The 14086-nt window shown below is 40.4% G+C and overlaps 1 long non-coding RNA gene across 4 annotated transcripts in view; it reads left to right on the top strand.

Annotated features, from left to right (window-relative positions):
* The window catches only part of LOC123365390, a 340326-nt gene that overhangs the window by 177949 nt on the left and 148291 nt on the right, over positions 1 to 14086 (top strand). For all 4 annotated transcript variants that reach the window (XR_006577558.1, XR_006577556.1, XR_006577557.1 and 1 more), the window contains 2 exons: positions 9310 to 9462; positions 13111 to 13240. This is a non-coding gene — a long non-coding RNA (uncharacterized LOC123365390). The remainder of the gene's footprint in view (positions 1 to 9309; positions 9463 to 13110; positions 13241 to 14086) is intronic.

Raw genomic sequence — 14086 nt, 5'->3', positions numbered from 1 at the left:
ATACTGAATTTCTCTTTGTTGATAGTGGTTCCTATATCATTTACCTTCTCCATGGCTGCTGGACACTGAAAATATAAGATGTATCTAAAAAGAGTTATGAAGGAAGACCTGCATAGTTGTTATTCACTGGGAAACAGAGAGAGGGTTGTGTAAACAAAACTGGATGCGGCTTTTAATTTGGGAGGAATAAGTCAATTTCAATTCTAAGATCCCTATTTGAAATATTTTATGCCCTGCAACATATGAACTTTTCACATAAAGAGGTACAACAAAGGTTTGGTTATGCAAATCTGTTTGGTAAATTAAATGAAATATGTATTCCACGCAAATTGTTTCTCAGTTAATTTTACTAGAGTGGGATGTGTTGGGACTGTGGTAAAAGAAACTGAAAGAATTGGTATATATCAAGAAAAGGATGAAGAAAAAAGAAAATGTCACTTTTTTTATTTTGAATTAATTCTACTGCAGAACTAATTAATGCAAAGTTTCTGTGTCTTAACAGGTTGGCTGTGTAAATCAGGGCTCTAACCAGCAATTAAGTGGCAGATAACCCAAGATATGCATTGTGTGTATCAGCATAATAGGTCAATTTTAAAATAACGAACTCTTCAGGAATAATTTCTTCAACATATTGGGCACACCACACAGATTGTTTTTAACATTAAAAAAGACTGAAAATATCTCATGTGGCAGCCAAGGAAAAGCAAAAACTCGTCTGGACAAATGGAATTTAATAAATTACGCCCTCGAACTAAGATGGGCTCCATGCCTGTGCAAGGGTTCATCTATGTGGAGATTACTATAGGACTGGAGCCTTATTCCTCACATGACTAGTTGCTGAGCTGCAGTTAAAAGCCTTGGATGGATGGTCTAACTAGCACATCTGGACTCCTGCCTCTGTTTCCTAAATGCCTGTGATCCACAGAAGAAATGAATGACTTAATTTGTCTGCAGGGCCAGATTAGGCTATAGGCACTACTGGCCCATATTAGAGCCCCAGCTTCTGGAATTGTGATTACATCTGATTATTGTTCCATTAAAACCCACCCAAAAAACCCAAGTGAGTTTGTAGCTCTACAGTTGAGAAGAAAATATTTAAAATGTGACCCAAGCTATGCATAGCTTGCTCTTTGACAGAATCATGGAAATGTAGAGTTGAAGGGGACCTCAAGAGTTCATCAAGTCCAGCCCCGTGTGCTAAGGCAGGGCCAAGTAAACCTAGACCATCCCTGGCAGTTGTTTATCGAACCTGTTCTTAATCTCCATTGATGGGGATCCTGCAATCTCCCTGGGAAGCATATGCCAAAGTTAACTATCCTTATAGTTAGAAAGCTTTTCCTGATATCTAACCTAAATCTCCTTTGCAGCAGGCAAGTAAGCCTTTTATTTCTTGTCCTATCTTCAGTGGACAGGGAGAACAATTGATCACGGTCATCTATGTAGTAGCTTTTAACACAGGGGTCGGCAACCTTTCAGAAGTGGTGTGCCAAGTCTTCATTTATTCACTCTAATTTAAGGTTTCGCATGCCAGTAATACATTTTAACGTTTTTAGAAGGGCTCTTTCTACAAGTCTATAATATATAACTAAACTATTGTTGTATGTCAAGTAAATAAGGTTTTTAAAATGTTTAAGAAGCTTCATTTAAAATTAAATTAAAATGCAGAGCCCCCCGGACCGGTGGCCAGGACCCAGGCAGTGTGAGTGCCACTGAAAATCAGCTCGCGTGCTGCCTTCGGCACACGTGCCATAGGTTGCCTACCCCTGCCTTAACATATTGGAAGACTGTTATCAGGTCCCCTCTCAGTCTACTTTTTTCAAGACTATAAATATGAGCATTTTTTAATCATTCCAAGTAGATCAAATTTTCTAAACCTTTTATCATTTTTGTTGCTCGCCTCTGGACTCTCTTCAATTTGTCCTCATCTTTCTTAGTGTGTGGACTCAGTACTCCAGCTGAGGCCTCACCATTGCCGAGTAGAGTGGAATAATTACCTCACATGTTTCAGATATGACACTTATCCTTTTTCTCAGTTGCCTCATTTTGTTAGCTCTCATTCAATTCATGATCCTCTATAACACCCAGATCTTTTTCAGCAATACTATTGCCTAGCCAATTATTCCCTCTTCTGTATTTGTGCATTTGATATTTCCTTCCTAAGTGAAGTACCATATATACTTGTTCATAAGCCGAATATTTTTGGTAAAAAAAAAAGCTGCCACTTCCCACAGCTCCCATTGGCTGGGAATGGCAAACCGTGGCCACTGGGAGCTGAGGGGCTCCGTGTCTGTGAACGCTCCAGGTAAACAAAACGTCCAGGCCCGCTAGAGGCTTACCCTAATGGGCCAGGAGCCAAAGTTTGCCAACCCCTGAAATATAGGGTCAGCTTATGAAAGGGTCATACAGTTTTTGCTATTTTTACCTAACCATCTTGGGGGGTCGGCTTATAAACAAACGGGCTAATGAATGAGTATATACGGCACTTTGCACTTATTTTTACTGAATATCATCTTGTTTACTTCAGAACAATTCTCCAGTTTGTCAAGGTCATTTTGAATTCTAATCCTATCCTTCAAAGTGCTGGCAACCCCTCCCAGCTTGGTGTCATCTGCAAATTCTATAAGCATACTCTCCTCTTTATTATTTAAGTCAGGGTAGGCAAACTATGGCACGCATGCCGAAGATGGCACGCAAGCAGATTTTCAGTGGCACTTACACTGCCCGGGTCCTGGCCACCGGTCCGGGGGGCTCTGCATTTTAATTTCATTTTAAATGAAGCTTCTTAAACATTTTAAAAACCTTATTTACTTTACAAACAACAATATTTTAGTTATATATTATAGACTTATAGAAAGAGACCTTCTAAAAAAGTTAAAATGTATTACTGGCACGCGAAACCTTAAATTAAAGTGAATACATGAAGACTCGGCACACCACTTCTGAAAGGTTGCTGACCCCTGATCTAAGTGGAAAATATTAGATAGCACCAGGTCTAGGACAGACCCCTACCGGACTCCATTAGATAACATCCTCCCAGTTTTGACAGTGAACCATTGATAACAACTCTTTGCCAGGGCTGGCTTTAGGACGATTCGCCCGATTCCCCTGAATCGGGCCCCGCGCCTTAGGTGCCTTTTAAATTTTATTTTTATTTTTTTTACTTACCCGGTGGCATTTCAGCTGCGGGGGGTCCAGTGGTATTTCAGCAGTGGGGGGTCCGCTCCGGGGGTCTTCAGTGGCATTTTGGCGGCAGGGGGTCCTTCGGTGTCGTGGAAGACCCGGAGCGGACTCCCTGCTGCTGAATCCCCGGACTGCTGCCGGGTATTCGAATCGGGCCCCGCCCTTCATAAAGCTGGCCCTGTTCTTTGCTTATGGTTTTTCAACAAGTTATGCACCCATTTTAGAGTAATTTCATCTAGACCACATTTCCCTAGTTTGTTTATGGGAATATCATATGTGACTGTGCAAAAAGCTTACTAAAATCAAGATAAATCACATCAACTGCTTCCCCTATCCACTAAGCCAGTAACTCTGTCAAAACAGGAAATTAGATTGATTTGGCATGATTTGTTTATGACAAATGCATGTTGGCTATTCCTTAAAACCCTGTTATCCTCTAGATGCTTGCAAACTGATTATTTAATTATTTGTTCCAGTATCTTTCCTGGTTAGGTTGACTCGTCTACAATTCACTGGGTCCTCTTTGTTTCTTTTTTTTAAAGAGGTACTATGTTTGACCTTCTCAAGTTCTCAGGGACCTCATGCATCCTCTGAGTTCTCAAAGATAATTGCAAATAGTTTTGAGGTTGCTTCAATTAGTTCCTTATGTAACGTAGGGTGAATTTTGTCAGGCCCTGCTAATTCGAATACATCTAACTTATCTAAATATCCTTTAACCTGTTCTTTTCCTATTCTGAGTTATATTCTTTCTCCCTTGTTGTTAATAGAAATTGTATTAAGCATCTGGTTACAATTAGTTCTGTGATGTCTACCTGAGTCTACAATCAGCCCAAAACAATAGTTGTCTGAGGGTATGTCTACAATGCAATTAAAAACCTGTGGCTGTTCCATGCCAGCTGACGGGGGCTTGGGCTAAAGGGGTGTTTAATTGTGGTGTAGATATTCAGTCGGGCTGCAGCTCGAGCCTGAACGTCTACACTGTAATTAAACAGCCCCTTAGCCTGAGCCTCGTGAGTCTGAGTCAGCTGGCACGGGCCATCTGTGGGTGTCCAATTGCAGTGCTGACGTCCTGAAGGGCATACTGCTCTATTCAGGTAGTGGGATACTAACTCTAAAACCCACATCTCTGGATCGACCTGCCAACACAACCATAGCAAAAGACTGTTCATGGCAGGAGGAGAAGGGTTTAGCAGGCCCAGACCACCCACCTGAGCTTATAAGTACTGGAGGACCCCACTGCTGTCATCCTGGCTCTTGGGTTCAGTGGAGGTAATTTCTGTACTGTCCCTGCTACTTCTCCTGGAAGGTAGAAGGGTGTTCATGCTGCTGCCCCAATTTCTCTGGAAAGGAAGGGGGTGCCCACTTTCCACAGCTGTTCCAGGTGGTTTTGGACCTTAGCATGGGAACAGGCTGTCAGGTCCTAGATTTGCCTTAAATCAGCCATGCATATTTTGCTTCCCACTTTGCTAAATTCCTCCTCTGAGGCCTGGTCTACACTATAGAGTTAGATCGACATAAGGCAACTTACATCGATGTAACTATGTCAGTGTACACACTACAACCTTGTTGCCACTGATGTGTCCCCTGCTACACCAACATAACTCCCCCTCTCCAAGAGGCACAAGGCTTATCTAGGTGTAGTTAAGGCAACACAGTGTCTGTGTAGACACTGCAGGTTACTTACATCGGCTGTTGGCTGTCATTCTTGTCAATTTCTGGGGTTAAGGCTGAAGCTGTAAAATTACAAGAAAGTCACTAACAGCTCGGTCTGTAGCTCCTGGCTCCCCACTTTCTGCCAGGAGCTCGGCTGCACCAAGGCCCCCCGCCAGGAAGCCAGCTACACTGAGGGTCCCTGCTCTCCTCCGGGAGCCCATCAGTCACCCAGGCTCTGGGCGCGAAGCTCCCTGGCAGAAGTGTGAGGGGCAGCCATGCTCGAAGTGGGGAGCTGAGAACCTGGGGAGCAGCCAGGCTCCTGGTGGGTAGCAGACAGCTGAGACCCCCTTCAGCTGCCGGGTTCCCAGAGGGGAGCCGAGAGCCTGGGCAACAGCTGGGCTCCTGTCAGGGAGCTGTATGTGGAGCTATCAGCCCCACACAGTGCCCCTCTTAAGTCTGTGGAAGTGCTTCTGGAGAGGACGTGTGCCACCGGCAGAAGGAAGGTATTGTCAACATGCACCACCTCAGTAATTACTGCAGTGGTTGTAAGTCAACCTAACATAGGTTGACTTAAGTTTGTAATGTAGATATGCCCTGAGTCCTCTCAATCAGTCCCTGTTCTATCCACATTTTAAGAAGAGTGCACGTGACTAACAATACAGTGGTCCTGTTATGTTCACGGCATACCAACAGAGAAATTGGATAAAATTGTAATATACTCTTTCTGGAAGGTTACAGTGTAACACTACTTTTTCTTAAAATCCAGAATCTTAATGCATGAGAACCAAAAAAAAAAAGAGCAGGATGCTTTGTAAGACAGAGATACACAACTCACCCCATCTTGCTCTAAGCTGACTCTTTACAGACTCTCTGCTGCTAGACCAAGATCACATGCTTCCCCACAGAACCCCTTGTCTGCAAGCAGGACCAGGAAAACTCCTGAAATTTAAAATGGTAGCTTACAGTTTTCAACACACCATATCCTTTAAAATACACCAAAGGGTGCAGCTGCTTTTTAATAGTGTTTAAGCAGACACAGAGGAAAAAGGTCATTTTTGTTTGAAGATTCTATTCTATTCTGGTTCTTAAACTGCCCTTGTTACCATAATATCTGAGCACCTTTCAGAAGTGAATGGAGTGATGTGACTAGCATTTGTCAGATGTGGTTTGTTTGTTCTTTCTCTCTCTTCCTTGGGGAAATAGTGCCAGTAATGTGGCACATGGTTTCACATTTGTGTATGCCATCCGTCAGTCAGTATAGCTCAGATTTTTAAGTGGAAGTTGGATCAGATAAGCAGCCTGTTCATATCATGTCTTTTTTCTTGTGGTACAAAAAAATGACATCCATTTTTTTGTTTTTGTTTTTCTTTTGTTAAAGAACAACATTGGTAATCTGTGTTGTCCTTAGAAAATGACCATGGTTTTTAAAATAAATAATATTGTGGACTGATCCCTGGCATGTAATTAAAATATTAAAAAAAAAATCGTGTTCAATTCTCTGAGACTCGTGATGTCTATTTCATGTTTGGCTTTCTTTGCCATTTTACAGTATCCCATGGTGGTGTTAGAGGACCAGATTGTCGCTCATGTCTTGTCAATTTTGCGGGGTTTCCCTTCAAGACTTCAGTGCTATAGAGCAACTGGCATTTAATGACCTTCTGCATGAGTAGTTCCTTCTCCTGGGCATTAACATTGATTTTATGTGTCTTGGCATGTGAAGATCTAGAGCATGCCCCCTGACCCACCACCAAAGAGCATATATTGGCTCCAGCTGCCAAGGAGGCGGAGGCAGCATAATGTCAAGCATTAGAAAATGGCAACCATGGGAGATTCTGTAGGGGCAGCCTGGGTAAGGGTGTGAATGGGTCCTCAATGTGATTTAGGGGGGAAAAAGAGAAAAAGGGGGCATTCCATCTGCTCAGTGTATGAAATCTGTGTCCAATTATGTGGTTAATCAAACTCAGCCCAGATGCTGGTGTGTACATCTTAAATGCAGTTTTCATTGACTGTCTTAAAGCCAACTCACTTCTCTTACTGCAAAGGAGTGTGCGCATGCATGTGCACCTGGAAAGAGACATACACATGTTAATTATTTGGGAATAAAGAGCAATAAGATGAAAAGAGGCTTTGCCGTAGGTTTGAATTGATGGGAATGGCTTTTTATGTGTAAATGAGAATGAAGTTATTTAAACTGTATCTTGTAATGAATTAGGGAACAAGGTAGGTTTGACTTGCTCTAAAGAAATGCACTGTGTGGTTTTATACAGGCTATCAGATTTGAGAGTTCAGCCCTGAATCTGAGTTCCTCAAGTTAAAATCCAGAAGCACATACTTGAGAAAATTAAAAGTAAACATATTATAAGCGCTTTTAAGAAAAACAGTCTGTTTCCCTGAGCTGTTAATTTTCTGTTGGTGGAAGGAACTATTTCATAACTATATTCACTGACGAATAGTAAATCCAGACAAGTGGAGGGAAAAATGGAATTCAAATGATGGCAGTTCCACCTCTGGTGGGTTGTCTGCTTCTCTTTTGCCCACCAATCTCTGCCCTTATCTCTCCTGTCAAATAAGTATTCTTGTACAAAATAACTTCTATTGCATATTGTAGCTGAGGATTTCCAACAACTTCAAACATATTAATTAATGAGTCTTTATACTCCTGTTGGGTAAATAAACTATTACTCCCAGATTATAGATAGGAAACTAAACGCCAGAGGGATTAATTTTCCGCCAGTCATAATGATAGTCTATTACAGTATTGGGAATAGATCCTTATTCTGGGGTTCCCTGTCTTTTGACTTAATCCCAATATAATTCTTTTATCTATCTATCTATCTATCTATCTATCTATCTATCTATCTATCTATCTATCTATCTATCTATCTATCTATCTATCTATCTAATAAACCAAGGCTCACCCTTCTTTAGTTCAGTACCAAGGATCTCTTTCACTCTTGACACATCAGATGCTAACCTCCTTTCCAGGCCACTTTCCCTTTTAGTATTGCCCCCCCGGATATGTGTCTCCCCATTATCTATACCTATTATCGCCTCACCTTCCTCTCTCTTTCCTTTCCTATTTATTCCTCATTCCAGTTTCCATCTTCCCATCTCCAGTCCTGTGTTGCCAGCTTCTTAGTTCTGATTAATTGATCCTGCCGGTGGTTTCCCTATTTCGCTCCTTGTTTTTGGTCCCTAGATTCCTAACCATTCCTTTCTATCATAGTGTATATCTTCACTGGAGCTGGAGGTGTAACATTCAGCTCAATACCCACACTAGTTCTGATCGAGCTTACATAGCTGTGGAACCACAGTAGCACAAGTGAGCCGCCTTGAGTATATACCTCAGGTTTCAGATGGGATCATGTGGGAGAGGCTAGCCTATCCCGCCACTCACACTGCTGTAGCTACATTTCTGCTTTTAGGGTACTAGCTTGTTGAGAGTTAGCATTGATGTTAGTTACCAAAGCTGGAAATTACACCTCCAGTTCCAGTGTAGACATATCCTGAGAGTGAGACACTGTACCTGTCACAATGCCCATGTGATGCTAAACCAGGAAGAGGGGTATGAACTGTGCACCCATCGTGTCAGTATTTGAAGACTGGGCTAGGGGAAACTCACCTATGTTTTTTTGTTGTTGTTGTTGTGGGTATTTTTGTTTGTTTGTTCTTTTAATGGTCCTAAGATCAACAACCAAGCAGCTGATACTTCCTATATCTCCTTTTGGTATATACTGACGATAAACAAACACATGTAATATAGGTGACTGTATTGAGCGTCTCAAAAGGAGGCTTGGGCCTGGCTGACTTGTTTTCTTGTGATTTTTTTTTCTTCTTTCTGCTTTGTTTTAAATAAAGTATTAAAGGCTGTTGAGTGATTATGGCCTATTAGATGGTAAAGCTTGTGCAGAGAGAAGGAAATTCACCTTCCAAGTCAAGACTATACCTTGATTTTATTATTCCGTTAAATGGATGCCACAAGAAACTTGGGCACATTGGGTAGGTAAAAGGTTAAGTGAACAGAAGTTTACATCTCTCTCCCCTTTTTTACATTGTCACTGTCTTGGGTTTTATATAAAGATGTCAGCGCTATGAATACGTTCAACAGAGACTTTATAAATAATGAAATTTACTTTTCTTTTTCTCAATGATGATCTTAAATCTTAATGCCAGCTAGTCTGCTTTGCCCAAAGGCTAGCTTAAATTAGACCTCCCAAGACCAGGAAAATTTTCAAATCGTGGCCTCTAATTATGCAGTATATTTCACTTACATAGTGGAATTTACCAGCATGAACCCTAACATTTGAGTCCACAAATGAAAGCATGCAAAAAAAATTGCATACACAGGTGATTCGCATGTTCAGATTTTCATGCACACTAATGGACGCCAGGATGATGCCCTTTAGCAAATGTTATTATATTAGCAAATGAATATTTATAGACAAATCCTAAAGTCTAAATTTCTTTTGATTTCAGTTGGAGCTGAGCATGCACAAGGACCTCAAGATTTGGCCCTTAGCCCAGTCACAACTGTGTGGCAGATGAAGAATGTCCCAAGTGATTCTTCCAGCACCAGCTGAGAGACTTCTGGCTTATTTTTGTTCACATCAGCCACTAACACATTTTAAGGTGTGCTTCTCTGCATACAGTATTTGAAGAATCTATCTCAGATACAGGTGGCAGCTGGGCTTTGAAATTTTCTTGGCAGTCAGCTCAAAGTGTATGGGGAGTGGGCCTTTATGATAATTTTTCGAGTGAACTCTCTTCAAGTGGTAAAATCTTCTAATAGTGATCCCTTCCATCTGAGGCTTACAGAACTACAGAACATGCCCTTGGTCCACAAGCAGAGCACCGATAATTAAATTCAAGGATCCAAGGAATACTTTTATGATTAATAAGATTAATGTTGATTGCGTCTACGTACTAGCTAGCTGCAATCTTTGTTGTGACTGCCAAAGAAGGCCAACCCCTTATGACTCTCTCATAAACTTGTGTGTGGTATTTTTTTCTTCTTGCAGTTGCAGTTTTCTTCTTCAGTTGTTACAAATAGAAATGTGTTGTTTTGCATGTGAAGACAGGGCAGTCTGACTGGAACTTTAATGATCTTTTATGTATCCACTGCTGATTTAATGTGCAGTGCATTCCTTAGCAAGATCATTAAACACAGCATTTTATGTTCCGTCACATAAAATCAGATAAGTTTATAGTAGGAGGAAATCTTTATCTGTTAAGTGCTCTAACTGCTTCTAACTGAACTAAAAGAAGTAGGCAACGGCAAAGTAGGCAACGGCAAAGCATGCAGACTCCTACACAGTTATTGTGACCATGATTTCATAGATCAGGAGAACATTACACTATATGCATCATTATATAAAAACTCATAGCAAGTTACCAAACCACCCCATTTACATAAACCTCAAGCTTCCAGACTGCCATGACAGTGACCTCACATGTAACCCTTACACCACTGTATCTGTGCAGGATGGGATCTTTCTCATAAACCACAGTGGTAAAAATGTTGTGGCTACCACTTTTTGTAGGGGTTGCTTAGTTTGTGTAGTCAGATTCACTCTCTATAATTTGGCGACCTTTAGTCTTTCCCTGATAGCTTTAGTATCTAGATTGTTTGAGACCCCTTGTATAATACAGTCTGTTTTCATGTGGGCCCTCTTATTTGCTTAGTTCATGTGTTTTTTGTTTGTTTGTTTGTTTTAGTATGAAAGCTTGTAATTCAGTTTCTTTTAACTCCAAGCCTTTTAATTTTGGGCAGAGATCATGACAATGCTATACAGGAGGCTAAATAGACCTCTTTGACCGTAACTAATCATGACATTTTAATAATCATATATAAAAATATGTATGTTTCTTGTCCTTAGATAGAACTAATGAAAGATTTCTCATAGTAGAAAACATTTTTCCCCTGGCATTTTTGGCATAAGTGTTTTCAGCAAAAGTACCTTCTCTTTGACTTTACAATCATTAAGTGGGACTGGAATGTGATTCAAGGGTATGTTGCTGAGGTGTAATCTTTGGACACTTCATATCTGACAGGCTTCAGCGTCTGCGGTTTAGACTGTATTGTTCAAAGAGCTAAAAGAAATGGCTTAACGCTCTGGTGATCTCAGAGAAGAATGTTTACTTAAGTTTATTTTCTTCCATTTCTTACTGCGTGTGTTCTTTCAGGTGAAAGTGTGTGTGTGTGTGTGTGTGTGTGTGCGCGCGCGTAAAGAAAAATAACATCTGTCAATAATATCTGTCATATCAGGTTTTGGTGTACCCCCCCCAACTCTCTGCCTGTAACACACAATGATTTAGTCTCCAGTGGTTGGGTTAGTGCAGGGGTAGGCAACCTATGGCACGTGTGCCAAAGGCGGCATGCAAGCAGATTTTCAGTGGCACTCAGAGTGCCCGGGTCCTGGCCACCGGTCCGGGGGGCTCTGCATTTTAATTTAATTTTAAATGAAGCTTCTTAAACATTTAAAAAACCTTATTTACTTTACATACAACAATAGTTTAGTTATATATTATAGACTTATAGAAAGAAACCTTTTAAAAACCTTAAAATATATTACCGGCACGCGAAACCTTAAATCAGAGTGAATAAATGAAGACTCGGCACATCACTTCTGGAAGGTTGCCGACCCCTGGGTTAGTGTGTGGGTAGCTGGATGGCATTGGTGGCCTATGTATACAGGTCAGACTAGATAATCTGGTGGCCCCTTCTGGCCCTAAATTCTGATATTAACGTACTGATCTTACTTGTATCATAGGTACATTAGTGTTTATAAATGTACTATTTTATTTAAATAGTCCAGGCCAAATTCTGTCCTCAAATATATATATTTGCAATTCCCGCTTGCATCCATAAGAGTTGTGTGTGAGTGTGCATCTCCAAGCACAATTTGACTTTAAATTAAGAATGAGAAACTTAATGGTTAAAAAAATACGTAAAAAGGAAACAGCCAGCACAGTTCAGGAAATATGGATACACATTAACACATGTGAAAATTCATTCTGCTGGGGAAACATGGCATAGTTTTTGTTCTGTTGTTGATTTGTTACCAAAGTTGATTGTTGGCAGGCAGTTGAGATGGTAGGACTTGGTAATGGTGCAAACTCAACAATTACAAAAATGTTCAGGAAAGTTCCCTATAAGTAAATAATGTTGGTTTTGCTACTGGTTTTCAAGATAATGGTCACTAAAATATGGTTGGAATTGCAGGTAGGGGAAGCACAATGGTATTCAGAATTACATGATTTTTTTCAGGTCTAATACTCTCTGAACTGGTTGGGCTGGAAAATACTGTTATACATCACTGGGAAGTTGGAGTTCCCAGGTTTCCAACAATGTATATTTAAAAAAAAGAAAAAAGCCAGAGAACTTAAAACAATCACAGATCTGGTGTCTCAGCTCAGGAAACCATATGTAGGCTGCTTACCAGACAGGCCAGGATGCCATGTGGGTCAGCTCTCTGTTGTGCTAATGCGTTCTACATTTTATTTATTTTATTTTTATGAGTGTTTACTTTGGTATAAGTCTTGCTGAACACTCCAGACTGTTAATTCTGCTATTGTTGACACAATTTGGCTTGCAAGTCTTTGTCCCCTTCACAAATAGCGAAAGTGTACCTTCTCTTGTGGAAGAAATGCATGGAAACTGGCTAATGTTGTGAGACATGTTATTCTGTCTGTCTTTCGGCACATCCAAAACGATTAAAGGATGGCCACTTCTGTCTGTCTATAGCACATTGGTCCTGTTTTTATGGAGCTGATGCAGTAAAATAAATAAATAAAAATTATTAAAAACAGACTACAAAAGGGTGCAGAAACCTTGAAAAACACCCATTGTAAGGGTGTATTTGTGTTGCATAGACATATTTTGGCTTCTTCTGCAGTGTGGAAGTAGGACATATATTTTATTTTTAAGGCCCTGTCTTAAGGTCCCTGTTATGTTTCTGCTCTTGAAAGTTTTCGTAAGAAAGGGATCCTAACAAAGACTTTGCACTAGTTCTGTTAATTGAGGCAATGTCCAGACTGAAGTATGTAACAGGACATTCTATTTTAGCTGAACTTAGCTTGAAATATGTAGGGTTTTTTTTTATAAATGTGTGTTTATCAAGGGCTGTTGAAACTTAATTACAGCAATGCATTTGACTTCAGTGTCTGCTTGAGAAAATAATGGGGACTTGGCTAATTACTTTAAAATTTATTATTTTTTAACTTTTCCATTGACATAAGGTTACTGAGAGCTTGTGTCCTGTTCTCTCTTCATTACAGGTATGAGTCATGTCAGTACAGTGAAAGAGGAGGATTTATATTTTTGAAGTGGAATTGTGTATGTGATCAAAGGATTTACATGCAGCTCTCTGTGCTGTAGTTCCTTCCTGCCCCAGGAGGGACACCTGGGGTGAGTAATGGGATAATTTATAATTAACTCAGATCTTTCTTCGGGAGGCCTGTCGTCAAAACAGGAAGATATAACTCTCATGGTTTCAAATGGGAATAGAAGAAACTTCAGATATTGCAGAAACACCCTTTAATTATAAGCACCAACCTTCAAAGTTTACTTTTCCTCTTTAGTAACAAGAGAGTTTCTATAAAGAGTGGCATGAGGTTTTGATAAATCCCATGCGTTTGAGTTTTCCAACACCCTTCAATGCAGCACTCTTTGTCATTTGGGTAGCTTTTATTTGCTAAGCAATCAAAGAAGTTGAACTGACCATTAAAATTGTCCTAAGAGAAAACTAATCACAGTAGAGCTCAGGGTGAAGCCTAGGAGGTAGAGTTCAATCAGACTTTTGCATATGCTTATGAGTGTATCAGAAAGCTCAACATTGGTCAGAGATCTATCTGTATTGCAGCTGGGCTACATGTGTGTGTTTTCAACTAGTTCCTGATGATATTTCCAAAAACGATCACCTTAATCTGTTTTGGTCTGTCTTCTCCCCTCCTTCCTCATAGACAAGGTTGTGGGTACTCCTCCAACAACCATATCAGCTGCACTGCTTTAAATTTAACGCTGGTTATTCTCACCTCAGCCATGCACCTTGGCTAAATATGTCATTAAAAATTAAACTAAACTCAAAGAGGGGTAGATATGGGCTTGTGCTCAAGTTTTGGACTCAGACTTCCCAAATTCAGATATGTTCAGTTTGGATCATTTTGGTTTGGAGCTACATGCTGAATATTGTGGGGTTATGATTGGTTAGGAAAGGATGGCGTAAGGACAGCTGATAATTATGGACTAGTAAAA

This window comes from Mauremys mutica, chromosome 2 (genome assembly GCF_020497125.1).
Source record: "Mauremys mutica isolate MM-2020 ecotype Southern chromosome 2, ASM2049712v1, whole genome shotgun sequence".
NCBI classification, from domain to species: Eukaryota; Metazoa; Chordata; order Testudines; family Geoemydidae; genus Mauremys; species Mauremys mutica.
Note: the sequence above shows the minus strand (reverse complement) of the source record. Positions and strands in the feature narration are given on the sequence as shown.